At 49.1% G+C, this 19,172-nt stretch overlaps 1 protein-coding gene across 5 annotated transcripts in view; it reads right to left on the bottom strand.

The window, feature by feature from the left end:
- ZHX2 (zinc fingers and homeoboxes 2) overlaps positions 1-19,172 on the bottom strand; it is a 172,636-nt gene that overhangs the window by 130,597 nt on the left and 22,867 nt on the right. The window contains exon 1 of one of the 5 annotated variants that reach the window (XM_060287685.1): positions 7,908-8,017. The exons of the other annotated variants lie outside the window; for them this stretch is intronic. The gene's annotated coding sequence lies outside the window, so the exon portion shown is untranslated. Of the gene's footprint in view, positions 1-7,907; positions 8,018-19,172 lie in introns of those variants that run through there. 5 annotated transcript variants of the gene reach the window in all.

The raw sequence follows: 19,172 nt of genomic DNA, 5'->3' as shown, positions 1-19,172 counted from the left end.
CCTCATTCTCTTCACCTGCCTGACCTCTGTACGCATTTGGGTGTGCAAGCCTGACTCAGGACAGGCCCCTTACTTGCAAATGAGCAATCTGAGGCCCAGAGAGGTTAAGACAGAGAGAAGCACAGGTCTCTGCTGGATCCCTGGGTCTGTGCTATTTTTACTATGTCATCATGGGCAACCTAGGGGTACATGGTGCATGAAATAAACGAGGACCGTCATAACTACTCGATGGACAGAGGAACAAATGAATGAACAGATGGACCAGCCCAAGCCATAGATGCAGGCGTGCAGGGGCCACGGTGGGTAGGGGGCTGGAGGAGGCTTTATGAAGCGGATAGAAAGAGAACAGGCCTGAAAGAGCTCAGGAAAGGAGTAAAGAGTTCCCAGCTGACTTGAGGACCTGGAACCCCATTTATTTAGTTTAATTTTTGTGACTTTTAAAATGTGTTTTTATTGTAAAATAGGACATAGAAATAGAAAAGCATTCCCACCAACAGTGCAAGAGGATTCCTTTTTCTCCACACCCTCTCCAGCCACTATGGAGAACAGTATGGAGGTTCCTCTAAAAACTAAAAACAGAACTACCATATGACCCAGCAGTCCCACTACTGGGCATATACCCTGAGAAAACCATAACTCAAAAAGAGTCATGCACCACAATGTTCATTGCAGCTCTATTTACAATAGCCAGGACATAGAAGCAACCTAAGTGTCCATCGACAGATGAATGGATAAAGAAGATATGGCACATATATACAGTGGAATATTACTCAGTCATAAAAAGAAATGAAATTGAGTTATTTGTAGTGAGGTGGATGGACCTAGAGTCTGTCATACAGAGTGAAGTAAGTCAGAAAGAGAAAAACAAATACCGTATGCTAACACATATATATGGAATCTAAAAAAAAAAAAAGAAAAATGGTTCTGAGGAACCTAGCGACAGGAAAGGAATAAAGACGCAGGCATAGAGAATGGACTTGAGGACACGGGGAGGGGCAAGGGTAAGCTGGGACGAAGTGAGAGAGTGGCATGGACATAGATACACTACCAAATGTAAAATAGATAGCTAGTGGGAAGCAGCCGCATAGCACAGGGACATCAGCTCAGTGCTTTGTGACCACCTAGAGGGGTGGGATAGGGAGGGTGGGAGGGAGACGCAAGAAGGAGGGGATATGGAGATATATGTATACGTATAGCTGATTCACTTTGCTATAAAGCAGAAACTAACACACCATTGTAAAGCAATTATACTCCAGTAAAGATGTTAAAAAAAAAAGAAATAGAAAAGCATATAACACACAAACATACAAATTATTTTCAACTATTTATGATTTTTTTTTTTGGTCTTGTTTTCTTTCTAAAAGCCATCAAAGCTACTTCAAAATCAGGGTTTTCTGTGCTTTTCAATCTGTACTCCCTGCAGAGTAAGAAACTACCTTACCCCTTCCAGCCTGAAATGGTGTAGCAGAAACATCAGGGGGCAAGCAACTGGGAGACCTGGGGTTCAATCCCAACTTAGATGATGGGGAAGGTGGTTTACCCTCTGACCTCAGATGGGGAGACAGGACCAGATCTCTCTGAGGTGCCAATGTTCCAGTGCTGTAGGATTCTGTAAGGCCAGGAACGCTGGGGAGAACAGAAGGAAACTGCTAGGATGTCCAGGAAAGGAAAGTCAGTGATCCAGTCTCTTACTGGCTCAGGCCAGAAGCAAAACTGTCATCATGGCTGCATTAGAACCTGAAACCAGTCACCAGAATCTGTCCTAGATCCCTCCAGGTAATAAGATGTTGGTGAAAAGGGAATTTAGAGGTCACGGGCTCCAGGCCAGCTGAGTACAAGTAGTTTGGATGAGGGATGTGACTTGCCCAGGGTCTGATCCTGAGTATTAAATTGCATCCCAAAGGCTTTTCCTTCAGCCTTTATTCCAAGCATGGGCTCTTGCAAGGGCCAGAGGCCTGGGGACGTGAGTAGGAAGGCTTCTTGGGCCAGGCCTCTCCTTCATGAACGGGCATACACTTAAACTTTTGACAGTCCCTGCAAGACACATATGTGGCTATCTGAATTTGGGACCACAACACACATACGTGGCTGTCTGACTTTGGGCCTACGACACAGGTAGAATACCCTGAATTAATGTATTTTAAATGTAAACCTGCAGGAAGCTTACAAGACGATTCTGTAGCATTGTATTTTGGATGTCAAAAGAGTTAACCTGCTAGTTTAATTATTTTACAGATCTTCAATTTCTATAATCAGTTTTAATATTTTTTTTCATATTTTAACATGCCAGGAGTCTAAAAAATGTGGATGTGGCCCGAGTCTCTCTCGATCTCGGTGAGGACTGACCCCAGGGCAGAACTTGAACACCAGAACCTGCGGGAGGCCCCTTCAGTCGCTGAATGGAAATGGGGATGGGGAGAGTGCAGTAAAACGAATATGGAACACTTCGGTCGCAGCCAAGGCAACCTGCACTCCCCATGTGCTTTCTAAGTGCCAGGAATGTCCAACAGCCGGCACAGAGATGGCCAGGCCCTGCCCATGAGGCAGTCATGGCCCAGCCAGCCAGCCAGACACTGAATGAGCTATAAAGTGACGTGACAAGTAGTGCAACTGAGAGACGCAGAAAGTGCTGGGGCATGTGTGGGGAGAACGTACATTCGCCTGAGGGTGGACCAACAAGCAGATGAGGCGTTGGGAGGTGTGGCGCACGGAACAACGCCCCCTCCAAATAGGCCACGCCCTAACCCCCAGTACCTGTGAATATGTCCCCTTACATGCCAAAGGGTCTTTGCAGATGTGATTAAGGTTGTTGCCAAGGGGAGATTATGCTGGCCTATCCGGATGGGCCCAGTGTAATCACAAAGGTCCTGAGAAGTGAAAGAGGGAGGCAGGAGGGTCAAAGTCAGAGCGAAGCAGCTCGAGAAAGACTCAGTCGGCACTGCTGGCTTGGAAGATGGAGGAAGGGGCTGTGAGGCAAGGAATACAGGCAGCTCTAGAATCTGGAAAAGACAAGGAAATGAATTCTCCCTTAGGGCCTCCAGAAGACAGAGTCCTGCCAACGCTGTGCTTTTAGCCCAGTGAGACCCATTTCAGACTTCTCACCTCCAGAACTGTCAGAGAACACGTGCGTTGCCTTAAGCCACCATGTTTGTGGTAGTTTGTCACAGTAGCCCCGGGAAACTAAGGCAGGAGTATAACCCAAATAAGAGACAGGAGTCTTGGTGGACCAGTCCTGAATTGGCCAACTGCCCTCTGAGAGCCTCTATTTCTCCCTCCAAAAAACAGGGGCTCTGGGTAGATGGCCTCTGTCATCCCTTCCCTTTCTGACACTTGGTGTCTTGATCTGGTAGAGCATCCGCTGTACCAGATGGCTGGCAACTGGTGGTGAGAGTTGACAGAAAACAGCATGTCCCAGAGTGTGTTTGGTGGAATTTAAGTTCTATGGGCTGTGGATGAGGGTTAGTCAGAAAAGAGGGTTATTCACGCAGCAAATCATTACCGAGCACTTCCCAGGCACTGTTCTAGGTACAGGGGAGTCAGTGGTGAACCAGGACAGACAAGGTCCCTGCCCTCGTAGAATTCAGAGCAGAGGAGTGAGCGAACTAGTGAAGAAGCCCATTTCCACTGGTCAGCAGACCACGGAGGAAATGAAACCTGGTGACGAGACAGAGTGGGACGGGGAGGCCTGCCACTCTCGGCAGGGTGGTCAGGGCTGGCCTCCCAGGGTCAAATGTGACTTGGTCCTACGTGACGTGAGATAAGCTGGGCATTTAAAGAAGAGAGGAGGGCTTCCCTGGTGGCGCAGTGGTTGAGAGTCCGCCTGCCGATGCAGGGGACACGGGTTCGTGCCCCAATCCGGGAAGATCCCACATGCCGCGGAGTGGCTGGGCCCGTGAGCCATGGCCGCTGAGCCTGCGCGTCCGGAGCCTGTGCTCCGCAACGGGAGAGGCCACAACGGTGAGAGGCCCGCGTACCGCAAAAATAAATAAATAAATAAATAAAGGGGAAAGAAGGATGAAAAAATACTGAGCTAAATAGAGCTAAACAGAATTATGTATGAAGGAGTCCTGAGCGTTTGAACATATTGATTGGTCCATGTGTTCATTTGACACATTCTCTTATTGAACCAGTCAGTGTTCTGGGCATGAGGGATACAGTCCTGAACAAGACAGCCAAGCAAGAACAGGGGGAGCAGCATTAGTGCAGGGGAGACGGACAACACAGAGGTAAACAGACAAGTGTAAAATGAGGATGTGAAAGCAGGAACAGAGCAGGTAAGGGGGTGGAGGTCTGGGAAGACCTCTCGGAGGTGATGCTACCTGAGCAGAGTCCTAACACACAGGAGGAATCAGTGTGCAGCATTTCCCAAACTAACACGACAACGGAACCCTTTGTCATAGAGCGTCTTGCAGGACGACTGCTCCTCAGACGGGCCTTGAGAAAAGCCTGAAGCGTCAAGCTGGCGTCTGCACGTGCTCGCAGGACCGCAGTGGGCACGTCAGGATGGAGGCTGTGAATCTCATGAACGCAAAGGAAGACATCTCACGTAGAAGTCCCGCCTCCGAAGGCATATCAGAAAACGGGAGTGACTGGGAGGTCTCCTCCGATGGACTTGTGGATTTAGAAATCCCCGCACTCTCTCCTGGGCGGCCCCAGATTCCCCCTTGGTGCTGCTGGAGAGTAGCTGAGAGCCCAAGATTAGATGAGATGGGCTCTGCAGGCATGCGCAGGTGCTACTTTTCGCATGTCCCAGAAAATGGAAGAGAAGAACAGGAATCCTTTTCCTGGGATGTTGCGTCGTAAAGAACACGTATTTTTTGGGTTTTTTTATTGGAGTATATAAAATAGATAACTTGTATTTGTTTTTAAAGTGTATCTGGGTGACGATGATCAATGTTCCCATTTCCGGGGATTTTTACCCAAGTCTTCCTTCAGTCTTGATAAAGGAATACATTCTACACCCCAGGACCAGAAACAAGAACCGGGGGCCCAACCAGGGCACATCCTATCCTCATGGGAAGTCCACGCCCAGAGAGAGAGACTAACATCCTCTGCAAGAAGTCCCAGGGAGTTGCCCTGAGAACGAACGCCGCCGTCCCTGCGATGTCCTCTCCTGTCTGGAACAGGCTGTCTGGACTTTCTCACAGCTCAGATCAGCTGAGGCACATTATGTATTCAAATCCTGCAGCAGGAAGCCTCCCAGCAACGGCCATCCCGCCCGGGCTCTGTTCCTGATAAGCTGGGCTCCAGGGCTGCCAGGGGGCCGCTCTGAGAGGCCACAGACGCGGCCTGACCTGGCAGGTGGTGACGCCACTCATTTTCCACATTCCCTCGGCAAAGAGGTCAACACAGAGACATATGGGAGCAGCCTTCGCACGAGAGCTGACATCTCTTTCGAGCCCCTGCTTCCCGGGAGCAATAGGAGGGGCATAGGACCAAGCACACGTGTGGTTCCTCTGCTTGGAAGCTCTCCTTGGCCCTCGTCACCTTTCTACTCATCATCTTTCCATCTCAGCTCAGTGTCACTTCCTCTGGGAAGCTGTACAGATTGGATCAGACCCACCATTTTGGGTTCTCACGGCACATCCTGCCTCTATTATGAGCATCTGAGACGGCTTCAGGCCCCAGGTCTGGCACTGACTGCGCCTTGAACAAATCCCATCATCTCCCAGGGCCTCAGTTACTGAAAGAAGGGGGTTGATAAGATGCTCTCTGTGGTCCCTCCCAGTCCCAGCACCCTGGGATTTCCCTTCCCAAAAGAAGAGCCCTGAGCACAGCATGTATCCAGTCAGAGGTCTTGGCCTTGGGCCATGACCTTGGGAAAATCCCCTTCCCTCTCTTCCATTTACCCAGCATTAAAATAACAGAGCCAGTTGCCATGCTGGTTTGCAAACTTTTTAAGGCATGAAATCCTTTAAAAGAAAATGCAATCTGATACCTAAAACAGGTAAACGTGGAGCCACTTTGCTTGAAATAGGCACGAGGGTCTGGGAGGCCCTTTTTGTTTTGGCCTCTGAGGCACCTCCCCCAACAGCGCTCCTAAAGCGCAGCTGAAAACCGCCGCTCCCTTAGATGCTCCTTCCAAATCCAACCCGGAGTCAAGTTCCGATGTCCACCCACGCACACCTCACCTCTGCTCGGTGCCTGCCTTCTGTGGGGTCTGGAGACCTTCTTTTGAGGTGCGTCCAAAAGATACAGAAGTTTGCCTGCTCCTCTTTTCTTGTTTTTGTTTTTTACATGCTTAATTTCGAACATCACTCCATAGAGCACAAGAAGTGAGAATTATAAAGGTAGGAGAGGAGAAACCCATCACTTAACCCATTTCCAAATCACGCTATGGACGCAAAAGCCACAAGTGCTGAGATGAAGGACACAAGTGACTGTGGGCAGCTCTGCCTGTTTACAGAGGAATCACCAACACCCATGGAGGGGTTGCCAGCCCCCAACGCCCTCCCGGGCACGTGTGTCCCACCAAGACGCCCAGCAGAGCTCCTGCCGTTCCTACCACGGAGTTTCTACCATGGATGGAGGGGCAGCCAATCAGGAGACCTGGCCGCTGGTCCCCAGGAGCACCTTGCAGAGCCAAAGACACAGACAAGGACCCTGCAGAAGCGGCCCGCCTTTCCTCCAGAACTCAGAATTTGCTGAGACACCTCCCCGCCATCACTATTCCCCAGGTGTGAGCGACTGGTTGGCTTTCTAAGCCTGGGCCGCACACTCCTTTACTTCTTTATTTCCTAATGCCTTCTAAATTCATCACCCTCCCTGTGTTGAGCAAAACGTGCTGAGGTTTGTAGAGAAGGAGTGCCCTTGCTTCCTCGGTGTCCGAGAGACACAAAAACCCACTGAGAAATCCCCTGGGGGAAGGCTCAAGGGATGGGCCTTTGTGGGCACCTGGCCGTAGGTTTATTTATTTATTTATTTATTTATTTTGCGGTACCCGGGCCTCTCACTGCTGTGGCCTCTCCTGTTGCGGAGCACAGGCTCCGGACGCGCAGGCTCAGCGGCCATGGCTCACGGGCCCAGCCGCTCCGCAGCATGTGGGATCCTCCCGGACCGGGGCACGAACCCGTGTCCCCTGCATCGGCAGGCGGACTCTCAACCACTGCGCCACCAGGGAAGCCCTGGCCGTGGGTTTTGATTTGGAGGCCAGGACAGCTGACCTTTCAGAACCAGAGAGAAACCTTTTATATTTTGAGGCAGCTGATTTTCATTATTATTTTTTAGAGGCTCTAAAGCTTCTCTAAAACCATCTCCTGGACGTAGAACTTCTCTTTGTTTTCCCCTAATGCTTACTTGGCTTATGAAAATGCATTAAATCAGTAGTCATTCTGCTGCTCCCAAATGTGTCCCACTCCAGCCCCATCGTCTGGCTGGTGATGATTCTCTTTATCAATCCCAAGACAGCAGCTGAACCTCCTGCGCGATCTGGCATCTCCCCGTCCTCCCCACTCCCCGCCCCGCTGTCCTGCTCGGTCCTCTTGAATTTAAACTGTCAGCCCTGCAGTGACAGACATCGCAAGTTGGAAGGGGAGGGAGACAGTGCTATTTATAATCCAGCGGAGTTCACCCTCAGAACACGGCCATTTTTTTCCAGGCCACCTGCCAGAACCCACATTCTCCAGGCTCCATATATGGGCCTCCCCACAGGCCCCTGTGGCCACAGCCTCACCTCTGAGGGGACCAAGGCAGCCAGGCGACTCAGGAAGGTAAGGCCGGATCTGCTTCTCCAGGGCCTGTGACACCCCGCTGCGGGGTGATCTGAGACGGTGGGGTGTGGGGGGTAAAGAGCCAGGAACCCTGGGGTACCAGCCTGACCAAGCTTGGAGGGCAGCCGGCTTTCCCCCCAAGGCTTGAATAAGAATGGGGAGGAAGAAACGTATTCTTGCTATAAAACATTAGCTCACCCCATAGTTTTGCCAAGTGGTTTTCAATTGTTTCCACTGCGATGTGACTGAGGTCCATGGCGGCCTTGCCAGCCCCCAAGGGCTCCGAAAGCTGGATTTATGGACGCCCCTGGATAGGCAGATGGGAGGGGAAGGCTGGGGAGGGTGCGCAGGCCAAGGCAAGGGAGCGGGGCTTTGCCAAGCAGATCTTTTCTGCAGGCTGTCGGCTTTGATTAGCATATATAAAGGACACAGAAAGAGAAAGGCGTCTGGCTTCTCCTGGGCATTTGGACACAAACACCCAACTACCTTCTGGAAGCCAAGCGTGGAGGCAAACAGGAAGGGCCTGACCGGTTGAGCTGTCACTCTGGGCTCTTCTCTGTCCTTTCTGTGCCGATGTCCGTGGGACCAGGCTGGGGCCACAAACGGGTCGGGGTGGGGTGCCTACGGACCAGAAGTCCTGGAAACCCTCCTCCAAGTTCCTGTAAGCAGTTTGACTTCGATGTCTTGGAAAGCATCCCCAAACCTCCCCCAGAACTGTCTGCAGTGGACACAGCTGTGACAAATCAAGCTCAGGTCCTTCCTCTAAACAGCCTTCTGTGGTCCTCTGGCTATCTCTTCCGTAGGATGGAGAGTATCTGGTTTTATGATGAATGGTTATTATTAATATTAATGATAACAGTTTGGCTTTATTGAGTGCTTACTCAATGCCAGGCATTTAACACGTAGCATCTCATTTAATCCTCATGGGGGTGTTACTTTGTCCGTGAGGAAACTGGGGAGCAGAGAGGTTAAGCCGTGTGTCTACCCCCGAGTCTATCCGGCTCCTGACCCCCAGTCTCTCCGCTGTACGTACTGGTTCCTATCACTCTTGCCTGCCGCCTTCTTTGTTACATTTTTATCCTTGCGGGTGGAGGCCATGCCTTAAACTCCTTGTCTCTTCTCTTCTTCCTTGAGCATCCAGAACACAGTAGACCTGCAGAAAATCTTCACTCACGTGGCAGTCCTTCGGCTGAGGCACCCTTTACTTGCCAGCTCTTTTCAGCCTGGGATGGATTCCTGATTCTCTTTTGACTCCGTGGCCTCCGAAACCAGCCCCGAGGGGCCACGATCCTGTATCTGCGGCGGTCCCAGGCATCCCTACCGTTCCTCCTTCGCCTGTGACCAATATGGGACTAGCACTTCAGCAGAGGAAAAGCAGCAGCAGGAGTTGATCAATTCCTAAGCAACGAAGATCCTGTTTTCATGCAAACGTCCTCGGCATTAAAACAAAAACAAATTCTTCCCAGGGTGCGTCCTGGATGCCAAGTCTTCTTGCAAGACACATTCTGAAGCAAGGTTTTGCGCCTGTGCTAGAGACCGAGGGGGGCTGGGAGGAGAGCTGCGTGCCAAGTGTCATCTTGATATGCTCTCATTTTAAACTCACAGCCACCCCACGAGCTAGCCCCAGTCGGATCTCGGCTTGACAGATAAGGAAACAGGCAGAGAGAAATGAGGGAACGGGTCCAGTGTCTATCAGCTGGCGATGGCAGCCAGGGCACATGACCAGATCTGATTGAAGCTGTATTGTTTTGGACACAGACACAGGTATCCACTGCGACTGTATTCACCTTACAAAGACGAGGGGATGACCATGAATGTTTCAGATGACTACAGACAAAATCTTTTTTTCCCCTTAGTGTACTTTTCCCATCACTTAAATAAAAAGTGTGCTTTTCCCCTCAAATAAAAAGAAAGAAGGATGCCGCCTGGGTACCACTCCTCTTCTTACAATAAACTAGTCCTGGATGTGAATCTGGATGAAATGTTAGAACTGACTAAATGCTGTTGCGTCTGTGATGCCTACAAAGTGCTCAGGAGTGTCCCTGACGACTTGGCTCTGGCCACGGTCTCGGTTTCCTTGCCTCTGAGGCCAACAGCAGATAAAGAGAGGGTGACTATGAATGAGGTCACAAAGCAATGCAGGGCCTATCTATAGGTGGAACGGCAACAAGTGCCCTTGAGTTCTGAAGAGGTGGGGATCATAGAGGGCTTCCTGGAGGAGGGGTTTATTCCAACTCAGGAATAAATCCCTCCTAAAGGAGCTGAGTTCCCACCAACACTGGCACTACTGGAACACTGCCAGGGTCACTGGGCTTGCCCAACAGTTACAGGCAGTGGCCACAGGGCATCTAGCCTCCAGCTGGCTCCAGCAGCTTTGTCCCTTAGGATCCCGTGAGTTCAAAGGCAACACACATTGATAGATTAGGGACAGCCCATGCGAGTCACTTTTGGCAAATGACCCATTAATACCAGGATTGCGGCCCTTTAGTGCTGCATGATCACTGGGTGCCACCCACTTCCTGCTGATGTCTTGCCCAAGGCTCATGGTCCAGCCAAGTCTCCAGCTCAAAACTCTTTCCTCCTGCCGCTGAAGCCCTCTGCTGAGCCCCCTTTTCTCACACTGAGGAGGCGATCACTGGCTTCTGCATGTGCCCAGAAGCAGCCAGTGAGCCCGGGATTGGGAGATACAGACAGCAGCTTTCTCAGGGTAACCTGAAAGCGAATCCAGGGCAGGGAGGAGCTTCTTTTCGGAGCATGTCTCTTCCTAGCACTACCGCAGCAACTGGGACTGAGCAGGCGAAGGTCTGGTCCTGAGAACAGTGAGTAGGCGAGTCTGGCTGGAGAAAAGGGCCCATAAAGAGGCTTTGTGGAAGTTAAAAGTGACAAGAACCAGTTGAGTGGAAAGAGCGTGGACTTTGTGTACAAAAGACCTGGGCTGGCATCCAACACTGTCGCTGTGTCAGGGGTTGAGAGTGCTCCCCAGTATACATGTTCTCCTTTTCCTCCCAGGCAGCAGCTAGACTACTCCCAGCATTCCTTGCAGTGACAGGTGGTCATGTGACAGCTTTCCGAAATTTGAGTGGAATTTGAGTGGAAGTGATGAGGGCCAACTCCAGGCATGGCCCCTAAAAACCTCCCACTTGCGGTTCACTTTTCTCCATCTCCCAACTGAATGGACAGAGCCCCCAGGACTAGAGGGAGACAGCCACAAGAGGGAAGGAGCCTGGGTCCCTGAATCACTGTGTGGAACACTGCCTGCAGACATACACACCAAACTGTGGTGTGAGCAGGAAACAGACTCCTAAACTGTTAAGCTATTAAAATTTGGGGGTTGTTACAGCTGTTAGTTCAACCTGACTAATATAATATAGGCTTTTACTTGCCATGTGACTTTGGATGAGTTTCTTAACCTCCTTAAGCTTAGATTTCCTCATCTGTAAAATGAGAATTAAAAAAAAAAAACAACCTTCCGGAGAATGACCAGGCTAGCACTTGTAAAGTTTCCACAGCAAAGGCTGCATCGTAAATTTGGGAGCCCTGGGCACTTTTGCATTTGTGGGTCCCTTCCCGCATTAAAAAAAACTCAAAACAAACCCCATAAAAAATTAGGCTTTAATATTATGTTGGTATAAAGACAAATATATTCCAGGTTGGATTAATCGTTATGTTATTATTGTTTAGGATTTTAATATTTGATTTTATAGTCATTATTACTATATTCATTTTTTCTTCTCATTTTAAGAGAAATTAAAATGAAACGTTTTCTGGGGCCCTAAAAGTATTGTGGGCCCCAGGCACTGTGCTTACTGTACCTAATGAAGAAATTGATCCTTCTCACTACAGAGCCTGGCCCCTGATGCACACAGTAAGTGATAACTACTATGGGTATTTAAAAAATAATAATAGGAAGACGGACACATGAACGGCCACAGATGGTTATGAAACCCCTTTCACACCCCTCATGTCCTCCAGTGCTCACATCCATTGTATGAGATGGTTTCATCTATATTTTCCAATGAAGAAAAGCGAGGCTCAAGGAGGTCAGGTGCTGTGCTCAAGAGGGGTAAGAACGCCTACCACTCAGCGCTTTCTGCCTACTGTCTTACGCCAAGCACAAGGCTAGACACCTGTCTTACTTGATCACTTTTAATTTTCACAACCTGTCACGAGATGGGGCTTCTTTCTTGTCCTCATTTTACAACTGAATAAAAGAAATCAATATTGAGGACAAGTGGCTGAGTTGAGAACTGAAACCACTTCTGGTGCCAAATCTAATGCTTGTTCCATCAGCCCACCTTTCCATCTCTCGAGAGCTACGTCCTGAGCATTGATAAGTGGCCATGTCTGAGGAGGGTGTCAGCCACCCCAGTACCTCCTTTCACGGAGCAGAGAAGGACCTGCTCAGGGCTGACATCCAAACACATCGTGCTAAGGTTACACTTGAGCTTTCTCATTCTCTACCTAAATGTACTCCTTTGAAGGTCTAATTATAGTGACTTTTATTTTCTTGTAAATAATCAGGTCTGTCATAACTGATTTCACTGATCCAAGGCTCCACGTTGGCAGTCTTGGAGGCCTGAGCCAATGCGTCAATTAGGCCAAGTAGGCTGTAAGCAAAAGTTGCACGAAATGGCAGAGAGAAAAAAAAATTAGTCGCAGGCATATAGATGGTGGGGACCAATATGTGCTTTTCCACAACAGTTATATCAACACAAACTCCTAAATGTGGCTCATGGTGTCAATCTCTCGGCAACCGAAGCTAGTAAAACTGGCACAGACAGCCAGATGCCAGAGAATGAAAACAATCTTTTTAGTGGAGACTCAGTCCTAGAAACTGTTTTTTCTAATATCTTTCGAGTCTAAGGTGACGCCCCCAGGAACCTGCCATGGCTCTTTGTGCTCGTTTTCAGGAAGAAAGACAGGACGCAGGGCTCCCTCCCGTGAAGGGCTCCCACAGTCTTAAGGGCTACGTTTTGAGTGTGGCCGTTCAGCCAGCATTGAGTCATAGATCAAACGTCGTCTCCGGACTTGGGTACGAGTCTCTTTCCACCTGCCTTATCAGTACTGTGACGAAGCAAATCATTTCACCTTCCCCAATTCATCTCGGCCTCCTTAGCTATGAAATGGTGACAGCCTACAACCCTCGTGAGGCTGAATGATATAATGACTGTGTGTGAAAGCCTGTTGGGTAAGTGCTAGTCATCACCATCACGATCAACAGATCAGCACGTACTGAGTTCCGTTTTCAATCCGTGGGGATGGTTTCTTTCTCTCCTCAAATAACTCTACATAGAAACAGTCATGCTTCAAGTCATCGAAGGATGGGAGCCACGATCTACTTGGGACTTCTTTCGTGGGGAGGTGTTTGAAAGTCATCTTGCTAATTAAGCTCGGAAAGTCCCTGTGTCTGATGGGAAGCTTCGAGAAAGGAGTGTCATCCAGGTAAGAACGTGTGGAAATGGAAGGCAGCGCTCATCTACTCCCCAGCCTGCTCACAGGACACTGACATATGCTTTTGGTGACCCCAGTTCTGCGGCTGGTGTAACCTCCTGTGGGTCTGGCTAATCTGTGTGAGCAGCGGGGTTAAGAGCACAGACTCTGAAGTCAGGCTGCCTGAGCTTTGAGCCCAGCTCAACTCTTCACTCCCGGTGGGACCTTGGGCAAGTGATCTCATCTTTCTGCGCTTCCGTTTCCTCACCTATAAAATGAAGATAACGACAGTACCTAGCCCTGAGGGTGGTGGTAAGGAATAAGGAGGCGAACACCTGTCAACAGATTGTAACAGGCCAGGTACCCAGGAAGCAATCAGTGCCTGTGAATGGTTATATTACAGTCAGTGACCTTCTTTCCCTCATTCGGCATTTATTAACATGTGTGTTTAAGTTAGCCATCTTCGGATTTCCACCTCAAACCCCTTACTGAGACGGGAATTCTGAGTGCAATCTAAATTGTACTCAGATTCTGATTCAATCAAGATGTTGAATCACTATGTTATACACCTGAAATATAATATTGTAAATCAGCTATACTTCAATGAAAAGAAAAAAGGAAATTCTGTAGTCCCCATAGAAAATCTAAGAACTCCATGATCTAGAACTGAATCTTCAAGAGAGGCCCAGAGCCACCTCCTTCAAAGGAATTCCTTTCTGGGGCAGAGATGTGGGAGAAGGAGTTCCAGGCTGAGAATCAGGGGACCCAAGTCCTAGTAAATGTCATTTTCCCCCTCTGTGGCCTTGGGCAAGTCACTCCCCCTCTCTTGAGTGTAAGTTTTCTTTTCTTTCTTTTTTTTTTTTTTTTTGCGGTACGCGGGCCTCGTACTGCTGTGGCCTCTCCCGTTGCAGAGCCCAGGCTCCGGACGCGCAGGCTCAGCGGCCATGGCTCACGGGCCCAGCCGTTCTGCGGCATGTGGGATTTTCCCGGACCGGGGCACGAACCCGTGTCCCCTGCATCGGCAGGCGGACTCGCAACCACTGCGCCACCAGGGAAGCCCTTGAGTGTAAGTCTTCTCAGTTGTAAAATAAAGAGGGCTATTGGCTACGACTCTCAGTTTTTCTTCTGTAAAAAGGGATAATAGGAGAACTATCATACATGTGCTGTGACGTGCGACCCAAACAAAGCATCGCATACTAAAATGGGTGAGGGCCTGACCACGGCCCACAGGCTCTAGGCCATCTGGCTCCTGTCACTCATGGCCCATCTCTCTCCCTCTCACCCATTCTGCTGCACACATTGGTCTCCTTGTTTTGCTTTCGTCCCTCAGCACTACTGCCTTAGGGTCTTTGCCCCAGCTTTGTCCCTCTGCCTAGGGTGCTCTTTTCCCACATAGCCCTATGGCTCACTCCCCTACTTCCTTCAAGTCTTGAATTATTATTTTTTCCATAGCAACTATCACTTTCGAGCATAGTACATGGTTTCCTTACCTGTTACGATTATGGCTTACTCTCGGTCTCACCCCAGACTGGGAATGTAAGGAATCTGTTTGGTTCCTCAAGAGCTGGGAAGACCACCTGGTACATAATAGGTGATCAATAAATATCTGAGGATTCACTGAGTGAATGAATGGAGAGCACTTTGTACACCGAGAAGGGGCTTATTTCCGGCAGCCTTCCTAAGTGTGAAGGGGGCATTCTCACTCCTCACCTGTCTTCTTTCCCTTAATTACCTAGACACCTGGACCTGTTTCCACCGCCCCCTCCACCGCCCCCCCCCCCAAGCCTGGAAGTGGAGTAAAGCATCTGTTGGCAGGTAACTGTCACTGGTCTATTTCTCGACTTGGTGAAGTTAATCTGTAAACATTGGAGATGCAGTCTCTCTGCCTGTTCTGTCTCTCCCTGATCAGAGGGCAGCAATGGCCTGAGTGTGCATCTTTGCAGACTCGCAGTTTCACTGATGGACACTTTATGGTGTGGGGTGCAGGGCAGGGAGCATTAGAAAGACCTTCTAGTCAGCGACCTAGCTAAGTCATGCCCTCTAGTCTGGTTCTGTAAGGACCAGAGGGGATATATATTTTGATCACACCTGTCTGACTCTGTCTCTCTCGATTGGTCTTGAACCTGGCTAGGTAACAGGGTTGTGTCATTTACTGACCCCTAAAACTCCAACACCAAACATTCCGGATTTTAGCAAGTGAAGCCTTACATTCCCTAGTTCCAGACTGTCTACAGTTCTTGCCATTCTCCTCTGACGTATTAATTTGTGGATGTCCCACTTTACATACAACACTGCAAACTGGGCACAGTTCTGCAATGAGCTTTGTGACCCAGGGGAGAGGGGCTGTTACCAGCTCGCCCATTCCAGACACCATTCTGCTATCAATGCTGTGGAGAGATATCTGTATATCCCTCCTCCCACCACTGGACTCTCCTAGACCTGCAGTCCTTGGACACTTTCCCACCCAGGATCTGTGATGCCTCAGGGCTCCACCCCCAGCTCCCATGGGATGTGATGCTGTTCTGTAAATTGCTAGATTAGGCTCCTTCTTCTTGTCCCCTGAGATCTTCTAGGATACTGTCTCTACCACCCGACAAGTTCACTATCGCTCCCAGATCCATGCTATCCCTGACCACAGCGAAATGACAGTGACCGCTGCCTGAATGCTTGCAAGCGCTCAGGAATGGGGCCCAGCGCCCTCCCTACCTCGTCCTGTTCAATCCTCAAAACAAGCCAACGAGGCAGTCGTTACTATCTCCCATTTTACAGATGAGGAAACTGAGGCTTTTCGAGGTGAAGGGTCTTTATGTGTCACTGTAGCTTGTAAGCAGTAGTGTGAATTCCAAAGCCTAGACTGGATGGCTTCTAGGGCTAGCATTTAGGCCACAGAAAAACATGTGGACAGAATGGGGGTGAGCCAGAGACCCCAGGCCCACCCCCAGGAACCTAAGTCCAGACGATTTCACTCAGGTCCGTCGGCATCCTTTGGGGTGGCCATTTAACCTGCAAACTTATCCAAAAGGATCTTCCAACACTTCTCCATCATGTTCCCAAGGAGCTCACGAGTGGTGTTCTCAACACCTTAATGACAACCAGGGATGCCTGATTTGTGGGGTTTTTCCTCGCCTACTGGCTGAAAAGCCATGAAAAAAACCTTAAGTTCATCTGGCCCCACCTGATCTGGGCGAACCCACGCTGGATTCCAATGAGCACCACTGTGCCCTCTCTAAGCCCTGGCAAAACAGCCTTGGAAACAGCCCAGGAACCAAGAGATTTAAGGCAGTTAAGATCATCACTAGCTGAGTCCAGGTACAAGGTTAGACCTGGAGTAAGGCATTGCTTACCCACCAGCAAGTCAACGGCAGGGAGGTGAGCATGGCATCGGACAAGGAAGCAAAACAATTCATTTGGCAAGAAGAGGTCTGTCTCAAGGCTCCCGGTTCCCCTTTCCCACTGTAATTCTGGAGCTCTGGGCTGCACTCGGCTGAAACAGCAACCCCTGCTGACTCCTTTCCTGAAGCGTCCAGGCAATAGTGACAGCAAGTCGTCAGGGTACACAGACATTAACAGCCTGCATTTATTAAGCTCTTAGTATTTGCCAAGCATCGTGCACAGTGCTGATTTACATGATCCCTTAAAATGCTTTAAAAAAAAATATATATATATATATATTTTTGCGGTACGTGGGCCTCTCTCTGTTGTGGCCTCTCCCGTTGCGGAGCACAGGCTCCGGACGCGCAGGCTCAGCAGCCATGGCTCACAGGCCCAGCCGCTCCGCGGCACGTGGGATCTTCCCGGACCGGGGCACGAACCCGCGTCCCCTGCATCAGCAGGCGGACTCTCAACCACTGCGCCACCAGGGAAGCCCAACTTTAAAAATATTTTTAGCAAGGAAATACATGCTTATGGTCAAGAAATCAAATACTAAAGAGGTTTATAATGAAAACCACCAGCTTATAATACAAACTAGCCATCCCCCCCAAAAAAACACTCCCCAAAGGCAACTCTTTGTTTTCTAGTTCTTTTGGTGATGACTTCTCTAAGTATAGGATTTCTCTTAACCTTCAAAAAGATTGGATGATGTAGATAGAATTATTACCTCTCTTTACAGATGATGAAAGGGTGGCAGAGTGTAGCCTCAGGTCACACAGCTGGAAAGTGATGGAGTCAGGATTCAAACGCACATCTGTCTTACTCCAGGGCCTGCTCTTAAACTTTAGGCTCTGTGGCTGACAGATCTGCAGCCTAGTAAAGGATGTGGCTCAGGTCACTTAGGCCCAGGATGGCTCCTGAGGTCACCTGTTGCCTAAAATCACTCGCAGAGGCTATAACTAAATGACATCATGGGATTACACAGAGGTGAGCTTTCTCTTCTCCTGGGAGGTCTGTTTTCAATTCTTCTTTCTGGTCTCTTTGCGTTTCTCCTCCTGCAGCCACTTCAGGCATCTCTGTCCTTTCTGTTATGATACATCAGCCAACGTGACCTCAGAGGGCGAGTCTCTGGGACCCTTATATTCCTCTCTAGGAACTTCACATCTTCCTATCTCTCATCCTAGAAGATGGTACTTAGAGCGTTTCTCACCATCTCCACTGGGATGCTGCAAGAAAGACCAGTCCCTTCCAGATTCAGTTTTATGAAGAAATGGTTCTCCTTTGTTTTGTGCATTTGCAGTGCAAAATGGTGATAACATGGACAGTCCTTGTTGATAACTACTGGTTAGGAGCACCAACCCAGACTAGTCAGGTTTCAATCTTAGTAAGGGCACTCGCTCACTAGCTTTGGTAACCTGGCAAGTTATTCCCTTCTCTGTAACTGATTATTCAACTGTAAAACCAGAAGGCATGTGGTGAGAATTACGGATTATGAACGATAATGACGGGGCTAACAGATGAGAGCTTTGAACTCTGCTGATCAGAACCAGGGCTCCAGACATGTTATTGTTATTTATCAGTACTGTTTTCATTGTTGCCTAGCCCCTTGCAGTTTACCTAAGACGTCCATATATGTCGTATGTGGTCCTCATATCCAAGAGGAGTCAGGGCAGAAATGACCGTGTCTCTTAGGAGTATTTAAAGGTATAACTATTAGTCCTATTTTACAGATGAGCAAGTAAATGGAAAACAAGGTGAGTGACCTGCCCAAGGGGACAGGATGGTTCAGAGTCAGAAGCAGTCATGAAGACCCATTTGAACTCTCTTGCTAGCAAGGCTGGGTGCTTTGGACAAATCACTGTACCTCTCTAAGCCTCGTTTGAACAATAAGACGGCTGAAGTCAGGCCTCAGTTCCACCACTCTCTAACAGAGAGGCGATTAGCACTGCAGTTGAAAGAAGGTCTCCCGAGTCAGACTCTGGACTTGAATTAGGGGTCTTCCACTTACCACCTGATGACCTTGGGCAAATTACTTAGTCTCCCTGGGCCTCAGTTCCCTCATCTGCAAAATGGGGCTACTAACAGAACCCACCCTAGAAGATAGTTATGGGAACTGAATGAGTAAACTCGTGTAACATCTCAGGACAAGACCTGGCCCATGAAAGCACATAGTGAATGTCAGCTGTTATTCCTGAGCCTTAGGTGGCCATCCCGGCCTCCTGTACCCTGTCAGCCTTATGCCCTGTGTATCGGCACCACAACCTCCCTCCTGACCATGTGGAGCCCACTGCGCAGGGCCTCACCTGTGGTTTCCAGGTTGGGTGGTCTCAGGCAGAAGTGTGAAATTCTCAACTTAAATTCAAAGGCCACCACCAAGTGCTTAACGTTTCAACCTGAATGGAAAAACCTACTTTTCTATTTCTGCCTATAACCTGATGGTAGTGTTTTGCTTTCCTTCTCATATAGTCTGAAAATCCTGAAAAAATGTCAAAAAGAATTCACCGAGTCAAGCATGTGATAGTATTTAAACTCTTAGCAGTGAACTATTTCCTATATTACCAGAAGCATAAAGGGATGATATTTTCAATTACATGACTCAATAAATATGCTCTTCAGGGCCTGATTGATGTTGCTATCATTTGTAGTTAACAGGACAGTGGT

The sequence above is a fragment of the Globicephala melas genome, chromosome 17, assembly GCF_963455315.2.
Source record: "Globicephala melas chromosome 17, mGloMel1.2, whole genome shotgun sequence".
NCBI lineage: Eukaryota > Metazoa > Chordata > Mammalia > Artiodactyla > Delphinidae > Globicephala > Globicephala melas.
Note: the sequence above shows the minus strand (reverse complement) of the source record. Positions and strands in the feature narration are given on the sequence as shown.